This window comes from Oryctolagus cuniculus, chromosome 3, assembly GCF_964237555.1.
Source record: "Oryctolagus cuniculus chromosome 3, mOryCun1.1, whole genome shotgun sequence".
Taxonomy (NCBI): domain Eukaryota; kingdom Metazoa; phylum Chordata; class Mammalia; order Lagomorpha; family Leporidae; genus Oryctolagus; species Oryctolagus cuniculus.
Window position 1 is genome coordinate 103,372,178 of NC_091434.1, and position 19,857 is coordinate 103,392,034.

At 37.6% G+C, this 19,857-nt stretch overlaps 1 pseudogene; it reads left to right on the plus strand.

Annotated features, from left to right (window-relative positions):
- Window positions 1-3,352: 3,352 nt before the first annotated feature.
- On the plus strand, window positions 3,353-3,436 carry LOC127491952 (U2 spliceosomal RNA; annotated as a pseudogene).
- The last annotated feature ends 16,421 nt before the right edge of the window (window positions 3,437-19,857 follow it).

Genomic DNA, 19,857 nt, shown 5'->3' on the forward strand with positions numbered 1-19,857 from the left:
ATTCCAAAACTGTGAGCTGAATAAGACTTTTTTGCTTATAAATTATTCAGCTTTGGGTATTTAGTTATGGCAAAAGAAAATTAACTAAAATAAAGGAATTTTACAACTATGTGTGTGAATAATTGGAATGTAGCTTCCCATTTTTGTAATTTTATTCTGATTTTTTTCTGTTATCATGATCCTGGCCTCATAGAATTAGTTGAGAAGTATTCTGTTTACTTCTATCTTCCGAAAGAGAATGTAGGGAAGTTAGCTCATTTATTCCAAGAATGTTGAGCAGAATTTGGGTCTCATGATTTGTGTCTGGAAAGTGTGTCATTCTGTGTAGGCTGTTTAATGAAATACTACAAAGTGGGTATCTTACAAGCAAAAGCGTTTCTTTTTATTTTTAAGATTTTATTTATTTATCTGAGAGCTAGAGTTACAGACAGGGAGGCAGATACAGAGATTTTTTTTTTTTTTTTAATTTGACAGATAGAGTTAGACAGTGAGAGAGAGAGACAGAGAGAAAGGTCTTCCTTCCGTTGGTTCACCCTCCAAATGGCTGCTATGGCCAGCGCTGGGTTGATCTGAAGCCAGGAGCCAGGTGCTTCCTCCGGGTCTCCCCATGCGTGTGCAGGAGCCCAAGCACTTGGGCCATCCTCCACTGCCCTCCTGGGCCACAGCAGAGAGCTGGATTGGAAGAGGAGCAACTGGTACTAGAACCCAGGGCCCATATGGGATGCCGGTGCAGCAGGCGGAGGATTAACCAAGTGAGCCACAGCGGCAGCCCCTAGCAAAAGCATTTCCTACAAGTGTGGAGGAAAGGAAGTCTAGCATGGAATTGCCATCAGATTGAATGTCTCAAGAGGGCCTGCTCTCTTTAAGTGCTTCCTTCTGTGTCCCCACAGGACGGCTCTCTAAGTCATCTTTAAAAGGACACTTATTCCATACATGAGGGCTCGGCCATCATTCTGTCTTTCAAAAGCCCAACAACTAACTTCATCATATCAGTGATTGGATTTTAACTCATTATATTTCAGGGGTTGTAAATATTCAGGAGATGGAATAATTAATTCCTCAACCCTCCTTTCACCTTCCTCTTGCATGTAAAATACATTCAAACTAATACTGTGACTCAAAGAAGACAGAAAATGCTGATTCAACTCCATCAAATTTAAGAGTTTCTTGGGGCTGGCGCTGTGGCACAGTGGATTCACGTCTTAGCCTGAAGCGCCATCCCATGTGAGCGATGATTGAAGACCCAGCTGCTCCTCTTCTGATCCAGCTCTCAGCTGTGGCCTGGGAAAGCAGTAGAAGATGGCCCAAGTCCTTGGGCCCCTGCACCCACATGGGAGACCTGGAAAAAGCTCCTGGCTCCTGGCTTCAGATTGGCACAGCTCCAGCCATTGTGGCCAATTGGAGAATGAAGATCTCTCTCTCTCTCTCTCTCTCTGCCTCTCCTCTCTCTGCATAACTGTGACTTTCAAATAAATAAATAAATCTCTTAAAATAAAAGAGTTTCTGATATTGCAAAGTTGCTGTTAAGGTTCTTAGTCAGTCATAGGATAGAAAAAAAGCAAGCATAGGTGGGGCTGGTGTTGTGGTGCAATGGATTTAGCTACTGATTGCAACTCCAGTACCTCATAGTAGAGCACGGGTTCTAGTCTCAGCTACTCCACTTCCAATTCAACTCCCTGCTATTGAACACCTTGGGGGGCAGTGGAGAATGGCCCAAGTGCTGGAGTCCTTGCTACCTGTGTAGGAGACTAGGGTGGAGTTCTTATTTTCTGGTTTAGCCTGGCCCAAAACTGGCTGTTAGGGACATTTGGGGAGTGAACCAGCAAACTGAAGGTCTCTCTCTCTCTCTGTACTTCTACCTTTCAAATAAGTAAATAAATAAACCCAAGCACTTGTAAATAACTTTTGTGACAAAGTATTTGTATGAATAATATTTAAAGAAGCCTCCAAACACAACAGTGAGTGAGTGAGGAACCCATTACAAAAGGGGATAGTCATCAATGAATATGTAAAAAGAGGTTCAATTAAATATGGAAGTCCCAATACACACCAAGTAGAATGCTCCCTAAAGAGCTGATCAGAACGTAAACTGGCATAACTCTTTGGAAAAGAGATTTACATTTTTTTAAAAGTCAAATATGAATTAGACATATCACACAATCATTTCTTTCCTAGGTACTTATAAAGGAAATATTAAACTTTATGTCCATATAGAAACTTATATATGAATATACATAACAGAATTTCAAAAATATTAGCCAAAAACTTGAAATACTCAGAACATCATTTAATAGTTGAGTGCATAAGCAAATTATAGCATATCCATGTAGTGGAATATACAATTATTGTTGTACACTTAACATGTGCAGTTGGTTATATGTCTCTTATAGTGCAATGATAAAATTAAATGTAATTTAACACACAGTACACAAAAGGAACCCTATTGACATACAGTTTAGAAACATATTCTAGTTTTTATAAGTAAAAAGCAGTTGAAGTTAAAATGCAAAAATAAACTCTGGCTTTGTCACTTAATTTCGACAAGAGAATGTGTTTGCCTTAATCTTGTGCTAGTTACAAATGCAAGTTTCAAAAAAGCTTAACAAAACTACTGCTTATCATGATGGAACTCTACTGGTATGACACAAATATTTCTGGGGTAAGATGCTGAATGATGAGAGATTAAAGGGAAAGAGGCTCAGTAGTTCTAGTTGTTCAAGTTATAGCTGCCTTAAAGCACTCAGCTTGATAGATCCTCCAACTGACCACTGAAGCAAGAACACACCTACCTAATATCAGCTATGATCAGTGCATAAGTGAAGTATCAACCACCTGCACACATACCAAAGTGCTGATGTCCAGAACCGTGAGCTGGATAAGTTCTTACTCCGAACTCAGAGTACCTTGATGGGTATCAAAAGCTATCACCTATGTAGAAGTTACACAAAATACAACAAAGTTGGACACACAGTGATGGACATGGGGACTATGGGATTGAATGTGAGACTCCAATGATAGTGTGCTGACATCTAATTCTCATTTAATTCTTTTTTAATCTAGCTTAATTGGGGCCAGTGCTGTGGTGCAGCGGGTTAAAGCCCCTGTCTGCGGCACCAGCGTCCCACATGGCGCTGGTTCCAGTCTCGGCTGCTTCACTTCCAAGTCCTTGGGCCCCTGCACCCACATGGGAGACCCGGAAGAAGCTCCTGGCTCCTGGCTTCAGATGGGCGCAGCTCCGGCCATTGCAGCCTTCTGGGGAGTGAACCAGCAGATGGAAGACCTCTCTGTCTCTCTCTCTCTCTCGGCCTCTCCTACTCTAGCTGTATAACTCTGACTTTCAAGTAAATAAATAATCCCTTCTTGGCCTTTTGGCTAAGATCAAGTGTAGTATCAAGTAAATAAATAAATCTTAAAAAAAAAAACTAGCTTAATTATTTTTAATTCATTAAATTCTAGAGAAATAAAAAATAATAGGTAATATTTGAAGAAATAATCTTTGTAGTGGGTTAAATGTCCTACTTTCCCAAAGAAAATTCCATAAAGGGACTCAGAATGTGCCGTTATGTGAGAAAAGGGATTTTCCACATATAAATAAGGTAAGTTCTAAAAAAGACCATCTTGGATTTGGATGGGTCATAAATCAAATCATGACTATTCTCTTCTGAGACAGAAAAGGAGAAGACACAGAGAGGAAGGGCATGTGAAGCCAGAGGCAGAGTTTGGAGCTACCCATGTGCGGGCTAGGGAATGTCAAGAACTGCTGAGTGCCAGCAGAAGTGATGAGAGACAGACAGGCACACGTTTTCCCTCAAGCTCCAGAAGAAATGTACTTGACTGACACCGTGATTTCAGGCTTGTATCCTCCAGAGCTGTAATACAACATTTATGCTGTATTAAGCTACCCAGTTTGTGGTGATTTGTTATTGCAGTCCTTAGAAAATAATAAGATGGTTAAGAAGTTGTCAAAATTAATGAATTTCACTTCTTATCTTCAAAAACAAGATGAAATATCAAACAGTAAAAAGAGCTATCTATGTGTATCTAGGTGGATTTGGTTAAAAGTCAACATCAAAGATATGTATGTGAAATGAAAAACAATCTACTGGCACCCAACCCTCCTCCAACTAGGGACAACTACTCCTAGTTTGTGTGCATGTATTTATCCCACCCTATTTTGTACTCTCTATTATTTTACTCCCTATTATGTTTTAACATATTCATTTATTTATTTGAAAGACAGAGTTACAGAGAGGCAGAGGCAGAGAAATTGAAAGTGGATCAGCCGGGTCTCGAACCAGCGCCTATATAAGATGCTGGCACTGCAGGCAGCGGCTTTATCTGCCATGTCGCAGCACTGGGCCCACTCTCTATTATTTTTAAAAACACATTTCAGCACTAATCATTCAGTTTTTAAGGAGTTATAAACTTATATTAAATTGACAATAATCTTGGTACTTAGGGGATACTCATGTGTCTTTGCCTATTTTTTCAGATCAAATGAAAATATTCAAGCATTCTATAGCATGGTTAATTTTCATTAACTTTCTTTTACCAACCTAAATAGTCACAGTTATTTTGGCTTAGGTGCTAATGAAATAGCAATCATTAGACAACACTTAGTGATGGGTGAATTTGGATGGGCTGGCATCATGATTTTTTATTTCTATTTTTATTTTTAATTAATTGTAATATCAGTTACATTGGACTTGGGTTCTCTGGTTATTTCACAAGGCTCTACTGTCAATTCAGAGACCTGAGTTATATGCTTGTCCAGCTTAAATTTCTTTATAGAATATCAATTGCATAACTCATTATTAACCCATAAATACAATTAATAACACTATTACAAGTGATAGTCACACACACACATGCACACACACTGCCTTGTCCTATAAAAATATAAAACTAGCTGTATGTTAGGAATAAAAGTCCAGAAGAAAGCTTACCAAAATTTGGCAATAGGTACATCCTGGGAAAAATTATAAATGTTACAATGTTTGGCTCATGAAATTACTCATTTTTAACAATGAAAATATACTGTATTGAAAATTTTGAAGGAAACAACAGTCAGTTCATTCTCTAGAGGATCTTGAAATATCTTTATTTTTATTTAATTACATCATGTTTTCTGTTAAGAAGGCTGCTGATGAGAAAAAAAAAAAAAAAACTAACTTAAAAAAAATCCATGAACTAACATGCAAAGACTAATACACTGGTTAATACAGAATTTTCCTTTTTGACTATTAACAAATGAAGAAAATCTCAGTGTTATAAGACACTACTAAATCTACCTATTTTAGTTTCTATAGATTTTTAAAAATATATTTCTGTGTAACAGATTAAGGCAATTTTTTTTTTTTTTTTTTTGGACAGGCAGAGTGGACAGTGAGAAAGAGAGACAGAGAAAGAAAGGTCTTCCTTTGCCGTTGGTTCACCCTCCAATGGCCGCCATGGCTGGCGCGCTGTGGCCTGTGCACCACACTGATCCGATGGCAGGATCCAGGTGCTTCTCCTGGTCTCCCATGGGATGCAGGGCCCAAGCACTTGGGCCATCCTCCACTGCCTTCCCGGGCCACAGCAGAGAGCTGACCTGGAAGAAGGGCAACCAGGACAGAATCCGGCACCCTGACCGGGACTAGAACCCGGTGTGCCAGCGCTGCCAGGTGGAGGATTAGCCTATTGAGCTGCGGCGCTGGCCCAGATTAAGGCAATTTTTAAATCATTAAATTGGCATAGATATATTTTGTAATTTTATGAGCTTTCCTATATAATTTTACATTTTCTAAGATGGAATGTCATACCCCTTCTGTGATGTGTATTTTAAACACATTAACATATAAGTAATTTTCATTCATACAATATACATTTTATTGATATAGCATGCAAATAGCTCTCTATGGTAAGATTTTCTAATTTTCTCTCTCCCTCCATGCATTGTACACATAAAGTATTCATGTATTATACAGAAAAACTTCTGACAATGTAAACACTTATTTGCCTTTTACCTGACTCTATCTGCTTGTTCTTTTCTTAATTTCATAGAAATTGCAAGCCATCAATATTCTGAGACACACTGCTAGAAATGACCCATAAACATGTATTATTTTATATGTACAATCTGATTATTGAAATTCCTATATACCAAGTTTCTACTTAAATTGGATCACTTCCCACAGCTGGAGGGAAAAGGGGGGGGGAAATGGACGAACTACTCTAATATATAATCTTTAAGATTTAGCCTACTCTTGCATACTGATTTATTCATATTGGCTTTGACCTTCCATCAGTTGTACACAGTTTGGGTATTTTATTGTCTGAAGGGCTAAATATAAATTCCTATTACGTGCTCAACAAATTCAGCACTTGGTGAGGGGAAAGATGCCTTAAATAGAATCCCAGAAATACTGAAACCCCACAAAGATCTTTATTCTACAGCTACCCCATTAAGTAAATACCAGATCCAAAAAGGGAAAAAAACATCAATATGCTTTCCCAAATAAATGAAACTACATAATCATTTTAATGGTACCACAAAGGGTAATTGAGATTTAGTATCACTTTATTGTTTGAACTTTTATTGACTTTCTCCCAGCATAGACTGGCAGATAAATTTCTTTATAATGTTTAGATTTTTTTTCCTTCAATCTGACTCTGGGTGCTGATTTTATTATTACCGACAATATGTTGGTAGCATTTATGTTATTCAAACTATTTTAGCTTTAATACATAAATCTATAATCCATCATTCTGTCTATATAAGACCAGAAAGAATGTAATTTCTCTCATTTGAAAATCCTGGCAGACTTTGTCTATCTATACAGTACTGGTAGAGGTCATTTCTTTCCTGGATCACGGACATCTGTAAGTAGGTACAGAGCTGTGTTAGGCATTATGCTGACAAAGGGAAGGTTAACAGAAAACAGACGATTTCACTCAGAAAATCAGCTGAGCGTTTATATTAAAAGCAGCAATAAATGCTTTCATAAAGCTACAATTGTACTTATATTTTCTCTTGAATTCTCATCTCACTACTTCATTTTATTTCATTGCATTGTTAAAAATCAAATACTGAAATACAAGATTCTTTCAGAACAAAACTTTCTGCACCTTTTCATTTCCTTTTGTGTAAGAGGTTTATTGTGACTGCAAACAGTTAAGAAAAATCAGAACTCAGCAATCTCCTTTTGAATTCCTACTTAATCTTACATGACAATATAATTTAGGTAAAAAAATTTGAATCTTTGAGTCTTAGTTTTGTCATTTGCAAAATAAAATTTACAGTCACTTTAAAAAGGATTCAAAAGATGGTGTTGAAAAAATGTCGGGCATATTGTAGATACTCAGGATGTTATGTTTTACTTTCTTTTAGGTTGGTTTGTTTGGTTAATTAGGTTTTTTGAGGACATTGTAAAGACTGATTTCTACATCATCAATTACGTGAGTAGCCTATTCATTTCAGACATTTGGGGCTCTGTTCAACTAGCTTGTGAGTTTTTCCCTTAACTGAATTTTGCAAGGTTAACAACCAAATATTTCTTGTTCACCATTGCTGCTCTGAGATCTAGCTACAGTGCCTGATACATCGTCAAGACCAACACTTGAATTCACTGACTGGTTTGATGCTTACCCCTTACTCTCCTGGTCTTTTTTTTCTCATTGTTTTTCTCTCTCCTTTCTTCCTTCCATCTACTAACTTTCTCTGTAAGTTAGACATCTATCATAAGTACTTTGGAGGCTTGTTCCAAGATTTTTTTGGTGCATAATATCAGACTACCAGGTTGTAATCTTAGAACAGCAATCAATCTCTTGCAGTGTTTCCACTGTTGAGCACACAGTAGGAATCCAAAATATAGCTAATGAGTGAATGAACTAAAGAATGACGCCTTTGTAACTAGGATTTCACAATTCAAGGAAGCTCAGGCACCAAAGAAAATGGTATTCAAATTCAACAGCGATGGTTACTGGGGGAATGATTATGGCACCCGACGACCCATTTATCCACAAGAGGAGTTGTTGAAAATCTGTTTTACTTTTTACTTGTGATTCAAAAATATTTCAAATCATACAGAAAAATAGAAAGAAGAGCTCAATGAGTACAAAAAGATTTAATGATTTATAACATTTTGCTACATTTACTTTAAGTGTAAATATCACTTACATACAAACACATGCTATTTTCTTGGAAGTAGTGATAATATCTAATCATGTGGAATTAATGACAAAGATGATAAAGCAAGGATTATTATGCAGAGATATAATTCAGTGAAGACAGTGTTTATAAATATCTGTTTTCCAAATAGAATGGCTCCCACAGATTATTAACAATACATATAGTTATATTTATAGTATATATTAACCCTCACATGTGTCTGGCTCCTTTCACTTATTGCAGTGATGGCTAATTCAATTTATTTTTGTAAATATAATAATTTCATTCTTTTTATGTCTAAGTAATATTTTGTCATTCATATACATCAAATTTTCTTTATCTAGGCAACCATTCATGGGCATCTAGGCTGATTCCATATCTTTGTTATTGTGAATTGGGTTGTAATAAACTTGGGAATGCTGAGATCTCTATCATACACTGACTTCATTTCATTCAGATACATTCCCAGAAGTGGATAGCTGGGTCATATAGTAGATCTATTTTTGTTTTTAAAAAGCCACCACACTGTTTTCCAATATTTTCCATGTCCTTACAGGCATTCATTATTTTTTTTTATTTTTGGAAAATAATCTTTGTAACTGGAGCAAGATGAAAATTCATTATGGCTTTTATTTGAATTTCTTTAATGGTTAGTAATTCTGAGCACTTTTCATGTGTTTGTTGGAGATCTGTATTGCTTCCTTGAAAAATGTCTTTTTAGATCCTTTGCCCATTTCTGAACTGGATTGTTTGTTTTGTTGCAGAATTTCTTGAACTTCTTGCATATTCTGGATGCTAAATCATTATAAGATGTATAACATGCAAATGTTTTCTCTTATTTCTCAATTGTCTTCTCACTCTTTCTTTTTTTAAAGATCGTTTATTTATCTATAAGTCCCTGTTACAAAGAGGGAGGGAGAGACAGAGAGATCTCCATCTGTTAGTTCACTGTCCAGATGACTGCAACGGCCAGGGCTGAGCAGACTGGAGCCAGGAGCCAGGAACTTCATCTGGGTTTCTCATGTGGGTGGCAGGGGTCCAAATACTTTGGACATCTTTTGCTGCTTTTTCCCAGGTCATTAGCAGAATGCTTGAGTGCAAGTGGAACAGCTGAGATTTGAACCAATGTCTGTATGGGATGCCAGCATTGCAGGTGGCAGCTTTACCTGCTTCACCACAACACCACACCCACCGCTCTCTTTACTCTCTTGTTTCCTTTGCTGTGCAGAAGCTTCTTGGTTTGATACAATCCCACGTGTCTATTTTTGCCTTTATTTCCTATGTTTTAGGAATCTTAGTCAAAAGGTGCCAATGTCCTTGAGTATTTCCTTTCTGTTTCCCTCCAGCAGACTCAAAGTCTTTGCTCATACATTCAAATCCTAATCCAGCCTGTTTATGACAATAACACTGTACTTTGGAAAACAGAAATGGAATACATGGAATACGTTAGAAATAGTTCCTAACTTCAAAATTTTCACATTAACCAATATAATAAAATTGCCTCTCGTATCTAAAATGTTGACGATTCCAGACCATTCTTAAGTGAGTATTAGAATGTCACATCAGAGTTTTAATCCAGCCCATGGGTTTCACTATAATGAAATACTTCTGATTGTAGTCTTGTATAATGTATAAACTAAGATTAATTTTAGTACCATTGAGAATTCAGGAATTCATTGCTTATAAAAAGATAACATATTTAGGAATGAAAATATCTTGAATTTGATTTGAAACAAATAATGTACTAAATTTACTATATTAATAAATAATTGCTACTCGTTTCCTTCAGAGATTCCATCTTTCAGAAATGTGCCAGGTCGTTCTGATTCTAATCCCAAATGTCATTCTGCTGTCAGGATGTGACAGTCACCAGTGTTAGATGTTCATTCCAAGAACAAATTATTTCCGGCAATAAAAGCCCATCTGTTTATCCAATTTGTGGATGTGCTCTGCCTACATTATCATTTGCCCAACTAGCCATGAAATGATCTCTCTCATATCACAAATATTACAAGCCCTGCCATGGCACCATTTCTTTACCAAAGCACAGGAAGATAGCAACTGCTCCAACTTGGAGAATAAAGTGTTTTTTTTTTTTTTAGATTTTTTTTAATTTGAAAGAAAGAGTTATAGAGAGAGGAGATAGAGAGGCAGAGAGATCTTCCATCAACTAGTTCACTCCTCAAATGTCTGCAACAGCCAGGGCTGAGCCAGGCTGAAGTCAGGAGCCTTGTACTCCATTTCTGATCTCCTAAGTGAGTGGCAGAGGCCCAAGTACTTGGGCTGTCTCCCGCTGCTTTCCCAGGCACATTAGCAGGAAGCTGGAAAAGTGGATCAGATGGGACTTGAACCAGCACTCATATGTGATCCTGCTGTCAGAGACCGGGGCTTACCTGTCCATGCCACGGTGCCAGCCCTCAGGAACTGCAATTTTTAAAGTGACAGTTTTTAAAGTGACAGTTTAAAGTAGAGTGCTAGATTCCAATAAAGACGTTAGTATTAGGTAGGCTGGGGGAGTTCTAAGGTAAGTGGTGATCTGAATTCTTATGGAAAATAGAGTTGCGGCAGTTTGCATGTTGTTTGACTGTGTACTGCAAGGGGTCTTGTGTGGAAATTTAATTTCCACTGTGAGGAATTAAGAGTGTGGAAAGCTAATCTGACCATGGTGTTTATGGTGGGACAATTGGAGGATGAATAGTATTTTTCCTGATTGATTTAGGGCATCGCCTTGGAGCCTCTATAATTAAACTGGTGGCTTTATAAGAAGAGGGAGAGTCGTGCACACATGCCCCTTGTCTTGCTGTTACTGTGGAATTTTGCCAACAAGAAGGCCATCACCAAATGTGAGCCCCTGCCCTACAGAACTATGTGCTAAATGAACTTTTTTTTATAAAGTTATCAGGTCTCAAGTACTTCTGTATAGTATCATATAACAGAGTAATACAATAGCTTTCTAGGGAGAATAGTTTAGAGTACTTATTCTTCTCATTGACTTTTTAAAAACCATTGTCTTTTTGTAAAAAGGAAGAAAAGAAATGAGAGGGAAAGAGACAGAGGGAGAGAAAGAGCAAGCTCTTCCATTGCTGGACACTCCGCAGCAGATCACCATGGCTAGGCTGGACTGGAGCCAACCCTGAGAGCTGGGAACTCACTCCAGCTCTGCCAAGTGGAAGTCAGGAACTCACTGCTGCCTCCCAAGATCCACATCAACAGGGAGTTCGATTCCAGAGCCAGGCACCAAATCCAAGCACTCTGAGGTGGGACATGGACATCTCCTGTGGCGTGTTCAATGGCTGATAATCCACACCAAAAGACACTGTCTTTTAAAGAAATATATAAACAAATAGCAAGTTAAAGGGCTGGCATTGTGGCACAGTGTGATAAACTCTTGCTTGCAACTCTGGTGTCCCATATTGGAGTGCCTGTTCGAGTCCTGGCTGCTCCACTTACAATTCAGCTCTACACTATTGTACCTGGGAAAGCAGTGGACAATGGCAAAGTGCTTAGGCCTCTGCCACTCATGTGGGAGACCCAGATGGAATTCCAGGATACTAGCTTCTACCTGGCCAAGCCTCGGCGGCCATTTGAGGAGTGAACCAGCAGTTGGAATATCTCTTTTTCTCTCTGTCTCTCACTCTCTCTATCACGCTGCTTATCAAATAAATGAAATAGATTTTTTTTTAAAGAGTGACCTAGATTGAGTTCCCAGCTGTGTTTTATTTTAGCCTTGACAGATTTGGGCATTTGAGGAGTGCACTAATGGATGGAAGATCTCTGACTATCTCTGTCTCTCTGCTTTTCAGATAAAATGAAAATATATTAGTAAAAAAAGTTTTAAAAAATAGCGAGTTAAGTTTACAGTAATAGAACTCATTTTTTAAATTTTATTTTATTTACTTGGCACTTTGTCCACCTTCTGTTGCTTTCCCAGCTGCATTAGCAGGGAGCTGGATCAGAAGTGGGGCAGCCAGGACACAAATCAGAGTTTATATGGAATGCCGGCATCATAGGTTGCAGCTTAACATACTCTACCACCACACCAGCCCTAGTAATAGAACTCTTAAAGGAAGACTCCTATAAGGATATACATCTAAGTGAGAGGACCATGGCTCTGTGGATTACATTTATTGTTTTCTTCATTTTTCAGATTTTTAAAATATTTTATATAATTAAAATAAAAATATGTCTCACAAGGGCAGGTGTTGTTATACAACAGGTTACACAACTGCTTGAGATGCCTGCATTCCTTATCAGAATGCGGGTTCAAGCATTGGCATCTCCACTTCTGATCCACCTTCCTGCTAATGCACCCGGGAGAAAGTGGGTGATTGTCCAAGTACTTGAGTTCCTACAATTTTCAAGGTGGACCAAGATGGAGTTTCTAGTTCCTGGCTTTGGCTAGCCCAGGCCCGATTGTTGTGGAACATTTATAGAGTGAACCAGTGCGTGCAAGATCTTTTTCCCTCTCTGTCACTCTGCATCCAAAATAAACAAGTAAATTTTTACAAAAATATGCCTATAATGGATTTAGGCTTGAACTGCCTATGCTGGTACAAAAAAACATCTACCCTGGCAAAAATGTAAAGGAACAAATTGATTACAGATGAATTTTTTTATGTGAGTCCCCAAATAAAAAAACATATATTATTACATTTCAACAAATGCTTTCAGAAATATGTAATTATTTTTTTCTACTCAATCACCCTAGATAAAATGTATTAACCTTGTTTTTACATTTGAGAAATTCCGACTCAGGTTAAATGACTTGTTCTAAAATGAAATTTAGTAAATGTCAACACTGAGCCTCAAATCCCCATTTCATAACTCTGGGACCAAGATATATTTTCTGCACATATTGTCTGTCACTCCAAGAATAACCCCTGACTCACCTGCATGTTGGGACAAGTTATTTGGAAAAAAAATATTTTTAAAAAATCAACTTATAAGCATTTTACCCACTATTATATGCATTTCCTTTGTCTTTAAAAAGAAGCTTATTTTAATGGTTCACTTGAAAGAGTGCATCTAATATTTAAACTAAAATATATCTGTGGCACTTGTAGGCCTCAAATAACTTTTGCATTTCTTTCTAAGTTCACAGCTTATAATGTTTTTCTCTGTTATCATACAAAAAATGATATAAATGAGACAGTTACTGAAATACTAAAGGAAGGGCAAGTTACAGTGTTCATGATTAATATTGAAATATCTTCCATTGGAATAAACACTCCCTCCCACCTTCAACACAAAAAGATCTTGCAATAAAGTTACATAAAAGTTATTTATTTATTTATTTTTAAAGATTTTATTTATTTATTTGAGAGGTAGAATTACAGAGAGAGTTAGAGACAGAGAGAAAGGTCTTCAATCCGCTGGTTCACTCCCTAAATGGAATGGCCACGACGGCCAGAGCTGAGCTGATTTAAAGCCAGGAGCCAGGAGCTTTTTCTGGGTCTCCCACACAGGTGCAGGGGCCCAAGAACTTAGGCCTTCTTCTACTGCTTTCCCAGGCCATAGCAGAGAGCTGAATTGGAAGAGGAGCTGCCAAGAATAGAACTGGGATGCTGGCGCCGCAGGTGGAGGAGTAAGCTACTGTACCACAGCACCAGCCCAGTTATTTGTTTTTAAAGATTTATTTATTTATTTGAAAGTTAGAGTTACAGAGAATGGGAGAGACAGAGGGAGAGGGAGAAAAAACTTCCATCCACTGATTCACTTCCCAGAAGTCCACAATAGCCAAGGTTAGGCCAGGCCAAAGCCAGGAGCCAGGAGCTTCTTCCAGGTCTCCCATGAGGGTAGTACAGTCCCAAGCACTTGGGCCATCTTCTGCGACTTTTCCCAGGCCATTTGCAGGGTGTTGGATTGGAAGTGGAGCATCCAGAAGACAAACCGATCCACATATGGGTGCTGGCATTGCTGGCAGTGGCTATACCCACTATGCCACAACACCAGCCTAGAAAACATTTATTTTAAGACTTCCAACCACCTGTGCATGTGCCACAGAGGATAAAAACAGCAAATTAGTATTGCATCATTTGAATAATATAAGTGTAATCAAGAGTAGGTGCTCAACAACTGAAATGTGGATAACTTTCTGACTTCAGTTTTCCAGAAGTCTTTCGACACCAATGACCAGCAAACCCTTTTCCAGACAAAAATCTAAATGTCACAAATATGGGAAGAACATATTACAAGCATTAACAAGATCTCTTCTTCTAGTATTAATAAAATATTAATGATACTAATCTCAAGGGAAGAAATGTTATAAAAAACAATATTAAATGTTTACGGTTTCCACGCAGCATGTGTCTTCCAGGCTCAGTCAAGCACTGTGTCTTTGGCCTACACATTCTCCAATGTCTCTTCATCATCACAGTCCTCATTCTTTGTTTCTGCACCCTCTTAACACTCAGCAGACAGAAAACAATCAAGCATCATTTTTCTCAAACAAGAAGATCCTGTTGCACAACTATACTTTATTTACATTGTTCTCTTAATAATCTTTTTCTCCTTTCTTAGAAGACGCAGTGCCTCTCACATTCAAGGGCAATCTTCCATCTCTTCCTTGTGTCTTTGACTGTACTTCCTAGGTCTTCCTTTAGATTCTCTCCCTTTTCTCTCTCAACTCCAACCCTCTCCCTCATTAGGCTACTTATAAACTCCTATAAAGTTTTCCTAGCCTGAATCTAAAACTTCCTATAGTAACTAAATCTCTCTACTGTGTTTCTCATACAAATTTAACAATAGTGGTCTATTCTCATTATTATCACTTTCTTACCTCATACATCACTTTCAGTCCATTGAATTCTTGCTTCTGCTTCATGATTCTTAAAATTATCACATTAAAATCATAAAGAGCCTCCAGATCTCTAAATATGATGGACATTTATGTCTCCACTGAACTCAACCTCTGTTTAATTTGCCTTTATCAATTACTTCTTTCTGTTTGAAATTTCATATCTCAATGGCATCATATCCTCCTTGCTTTTCCATATATTTTTATTATATCTTTTGCAGATAGTATTTTTTGAATTGTTAAAACAATGATATTGAAGGAGTATTTCATCATAACCATCAAATAAAGATACCTGATTTACAAGCTATTTTATATCTTGCAAAAATATAAATGGAACTATGATAAGCAGAAACATAAGAGCATATGATTTGTGTAGTTAAGCTATTGCTATATAAACCATCAATCTGGCTAATAATTTTCACCTCACATTCAAATGTGGCCTAATAAAATGTTACTTCATTAACCCTAATTGTAATTGAAAAAGGACCCTATATTTCATAGAATACATTCTTTCCTGGGTTTAACTTTTTTTTAGGGAGGGAATAAATTTGTATACCATACTATCACTCATGAATACAATTAGAAGTGTTTAGAAAAGTGCGTTGTGCAAGATATTGCGTTTATAATTGCCTAATTGTGCTTACATCTATCCAATTATCAGCACAATTGGCCACTTACACCATCAAAAGCAAAAGTGTTTAGCTGCATGTGCAATTATCTGCATGCTTAATTCAGAATGTTCAGTTGTTCCTTCATTTAGGGTTCTTAAAACTGATTTTAAATAAGGAAGCACAGAGATCTGTCAGGGAATGACCAATAACATGAATATCAAGACAAATCTGGAATTGGATTGTTTTATTGGCTTTGGCCAAAGTATTATAATTTAACTTATAATTTATACTATGAATAATAATGTATATTTTATCATCAATTCCTTATATGCCTTCCTCACTTCATTATATGAAGAATTAATGGAGGAAATTTTATATTGTAAAAATTAATTTCTCTTTTCAATTAATGATAAGTAATTATGTTACTTAGGTGGCTAACATGTACACTGTAAGTTGATTTCAAAATATTTATGGGCAAGATAGAAAATAACCTATAAGATGAAATACTGAAGAAGTTTGAAAGATGAAAATACATCTAGTCCCTGTATTGGTATAGATACAACTAAGACAGGTCTAGACAGACTTTTATACCTGTAGTTTGTCCAAAAAATCAGACCAATGAAAAACAGATTTGATTTTTGGTTGGTTTCTAGAATTTCATGAAGATCCAAGAGTCAATGATAGTCATCTGTATAGGAAAGTAATTTCAGAAAGTTTGAACAATAGAATAATACTGGCTTCTGAAATGAATGTTTTTGCCTATCTCTTGGAGGAAAACATCAGCACACCACTTTTAAAGTATCTAGGTATTGCTGGACAGCCACTATCAATAGAGATCTCACTCGCAGAAAAATGAATAAGAAATCCAGATAATAAAACTGGTTCTGGGGTATGGAATTGCGATATAATCCATTTAAACAAATTATTTATGAATCCATGATACTGTAAAGGATAGGAAATGACACCAAAAACTTAGGAAAGAATTAGAGTATATGATGTACTTCTCATCTAATATTAGAGATATTCTTGGAGAGGAAGCCAAAGAACAGTTGCAGAGACTAGAAATATGTTCTGAAGCAAGGCTCTGACACCTAATTTATGATAAGCTTTACTCAATTCTAGCTGACTTCATCACTGTCTGTACAGGGTCTGTCCTAATAATTTTAAGAACTCCCTTTATGAGTCAAATATATACTCAGAATTGAAGAGCACTGCAGGAGACTAGGGTCTAAGTAAGATGGAAAATGTAGAGAATATTTCCACTAATATGCACTTTTTGGTAGGTTTTGTGTTTATAAAGTCTGATAATTAAAAGATAATAACATATTTGAGAAACGTTTTTTGAATAGAGAGTTGAGAGTGATGTCAGCAAGATGGCAGAATAGAAAACTTGAGGCCATGTTTCATCATGGCAACATCAAATAACATGAAGTATATATTTAATAAAATAACCTTGCAAGAATTCTAGAAACCAATGAGCTAAAGAAATAATATGAACACTCAATTCAGAAAAGCCACATTCAAAACAATAGGAAAAAAAGGTATTTTTACTATCTCTCATTGCATCTATCTCTCCAGTGCCATGGACTCAAGAGCTCAGACAAAAGGCAGTAGTACATTTCAGCTCTCAGACTACAAGTTAAAAGGCAATGGTGGGAGGAGCAGTACGTAAAATCTACAGGGGACTGCAAATCAGCACCACATTGAGTAAAATACTATGGGCAAGGGAATTCTGTAGAACATCTGAGGCCCCAAGAAAATACTACAAACAAATTCTTTTGGAAATTAACACAATTAAAGTAGCTGAGGATATTTTAATAAATAAACAACAAAGTGAAAATACATGCACACATGCCTAAATAGGATGCCTAAATGTTCAGAACACATGCAATGAACTTAAGCCTTCACCTTGGGTTGTTGACAAGGCTCAAGGGTCTATTAATTAGTTATGGTTTTCCATACTTGTATGGAAAAACTAGAAGAGGTGACATTTTTTCTCTAATGCCCAATTTTCAGCAAAAGTTTGCAAGACAAAGAAACGTGGAAACATGGCCAAAATAAAGGATTTAAATAGACTTCGTGAAATCATCCCTGAAAGTAAACACATGCTAAATTTATTAGACAAAAATAAATAAAACTTTCTTAAATATCCTTTAAAAGACATTGAAAGTACACAGAAAGAAATATGGTAAATCAAGAGAATGTTTTATGTGCTAACTGAGAATGTCAACAATGACAGAAATTGTAAGAAAGAATCACAAAGCAATTCTTGAGCTGATCCATATACAAAAGCTGAATCTAATATTCACCAGATGAGAGAAACAAAAGACTCAAAAAGGTAGAAAACATTGCATACCATTATCTTTTATGAATATTCATGCTAAAATTTGTGACAAAGTAATGTCAACCCAATTCAGAAACACTTTAAAAGGAGGGACTTACTCCTGGAATCTAAGGATGCTTCAATGTACAAAAACCCATCAATACAATACATCACATTAACAGGGAAAAGGGGTAAAATCTTCATAACTATCTCAATTGATGTAGGATAAGCATCTGTCAAAATTTGATACTTTTATTAATTAAAAATCCTCAACAAATCAGGAATAGGAGTAAACTATCCACCATAATAAAGTGAATGCCTAATATACTCAGTGATAAAAAATAAAGTTGTCCTCTAAGATGAGGAAAAAGACAAGATATCTCCTAATGCCATTTTTATTCAAGATTACTGGAAGTATTGATGAGAGTAATTAGACAATAAAAAGAATAAACAAATTAATTTAGTAAAATTGTGCAAGGTAAGAACAACACTCAAAATTCATTTGTGTGCTGGTGCTGTGGCTCACTAGGTTAATCCTGTGCCTGTGGCACTGGCACTCCAGGTTCTAGTCCCGGTTGGAGTGCCGGATTCTGGCCTGGCTGATCATCTTCTAGTCCAACTCTCTGCTGTGGCCCGGGAAGGCAGTGGAGGATGGCCCAAGTGCTTGGGCCCTGTACCTGCATGGGAGACTAGGAGGAAGCACCTGGCTCCTGGCTTTGGATTGGTGCAGCACGGCTGTGGCGGCCATTTGGGGGGTGACCCAAAGGTAAGGAAGACCTTTCTCTCTGTCTCTCTCTCTCACTCTCTGACTGCCTTTCAAAAAAAAAAAAAAAAAAAAAAAACAACAACAAACTCATTAACTCATTTGTAAGGATGAACAATTTGAAAAAGGTAACCAAAAAAGTAATTCCATCAACAATAATACAATGCTTGGGAATAGTTATCCAAGTAGCTAAAAGACTTGTAGACTGAAACCTACAAAACATTGGTGAAAGAAATTTTAAAAGACATGGCACTAGGCTAATCCTCCGCCTTGTGGCACCGGCACACCGGGTTCTAGTCCCGGTTGGGGCGCCGGATTCTGTCACGGTTGCCCCTCTTCCAGGCCAGCTCTCTGCTGTGGCCAGGGAGTGCAGTGGAGGATGGCCCTGCACCCCATGGGAGACCAGGAGAAGCACCTGGCTCCTGGCTTCAGATCATCGCGGTGTGCCGGCTGCAGCATGCTGGCCGCAGCAGCCATTGGAGGGTGAACCAACGGCAAAGGAAGACCTTTCTCTCTGTCTCTCTCTCTCACTGTCCACTCTGCCTGTCAAAAAAAAAAAAAAAAAAGACATGAAAAAATGGAAAGCATCCCATATTCATGGATTAGAAGAGCAATTTTTTTTTTGACAGGCAGAGTGGACAGTGAGAGAGAGAGACAGAGAGAAAGGTCTTCCTTTGCTGTTGGTTCACCCTCCAATGGCCACTGCGGCCTGCGTGCTGCGGCTGGCGCACCACACTGATCCGATGGCAGGAGCCAGGCACTTATCCTGGTCTCCCATGGCGTGCAGGGCCCAAGCACTTGGGCCATCCTCCACTGCACTCCCTGGCCACAGCAGAGAGCTGACCTGGAAGTGGGGCAACTGGGACAAAATCTGTTCCAACATGTGAAGTAGTTCACACAGCAGACTCATAGAATGACAATCACTTTAAATAGCATCCTAACCTCAGAACCAGCCCTTAAAGCATCATGGTCTGGCTGAAAGGCCCATGAGAGCATTTCAGACATGGAAAGCCAAGACACTGTGGCAAAATAAAATAAAATAAACGTCCTACATGAATGATCTCTGTGAGAGAGACCCCAGTGGAAGGAAGTGGCCAGCAAAGAAGGTACTTTTCTCTGAAGGGAGGAGAGAACTTCCACTTTGCTTATAGTCTTGTCTAAATACTGACAGAGATTGTGAATTCAAAAGGCTTCTATAGCCTAGGCAGCTCATGT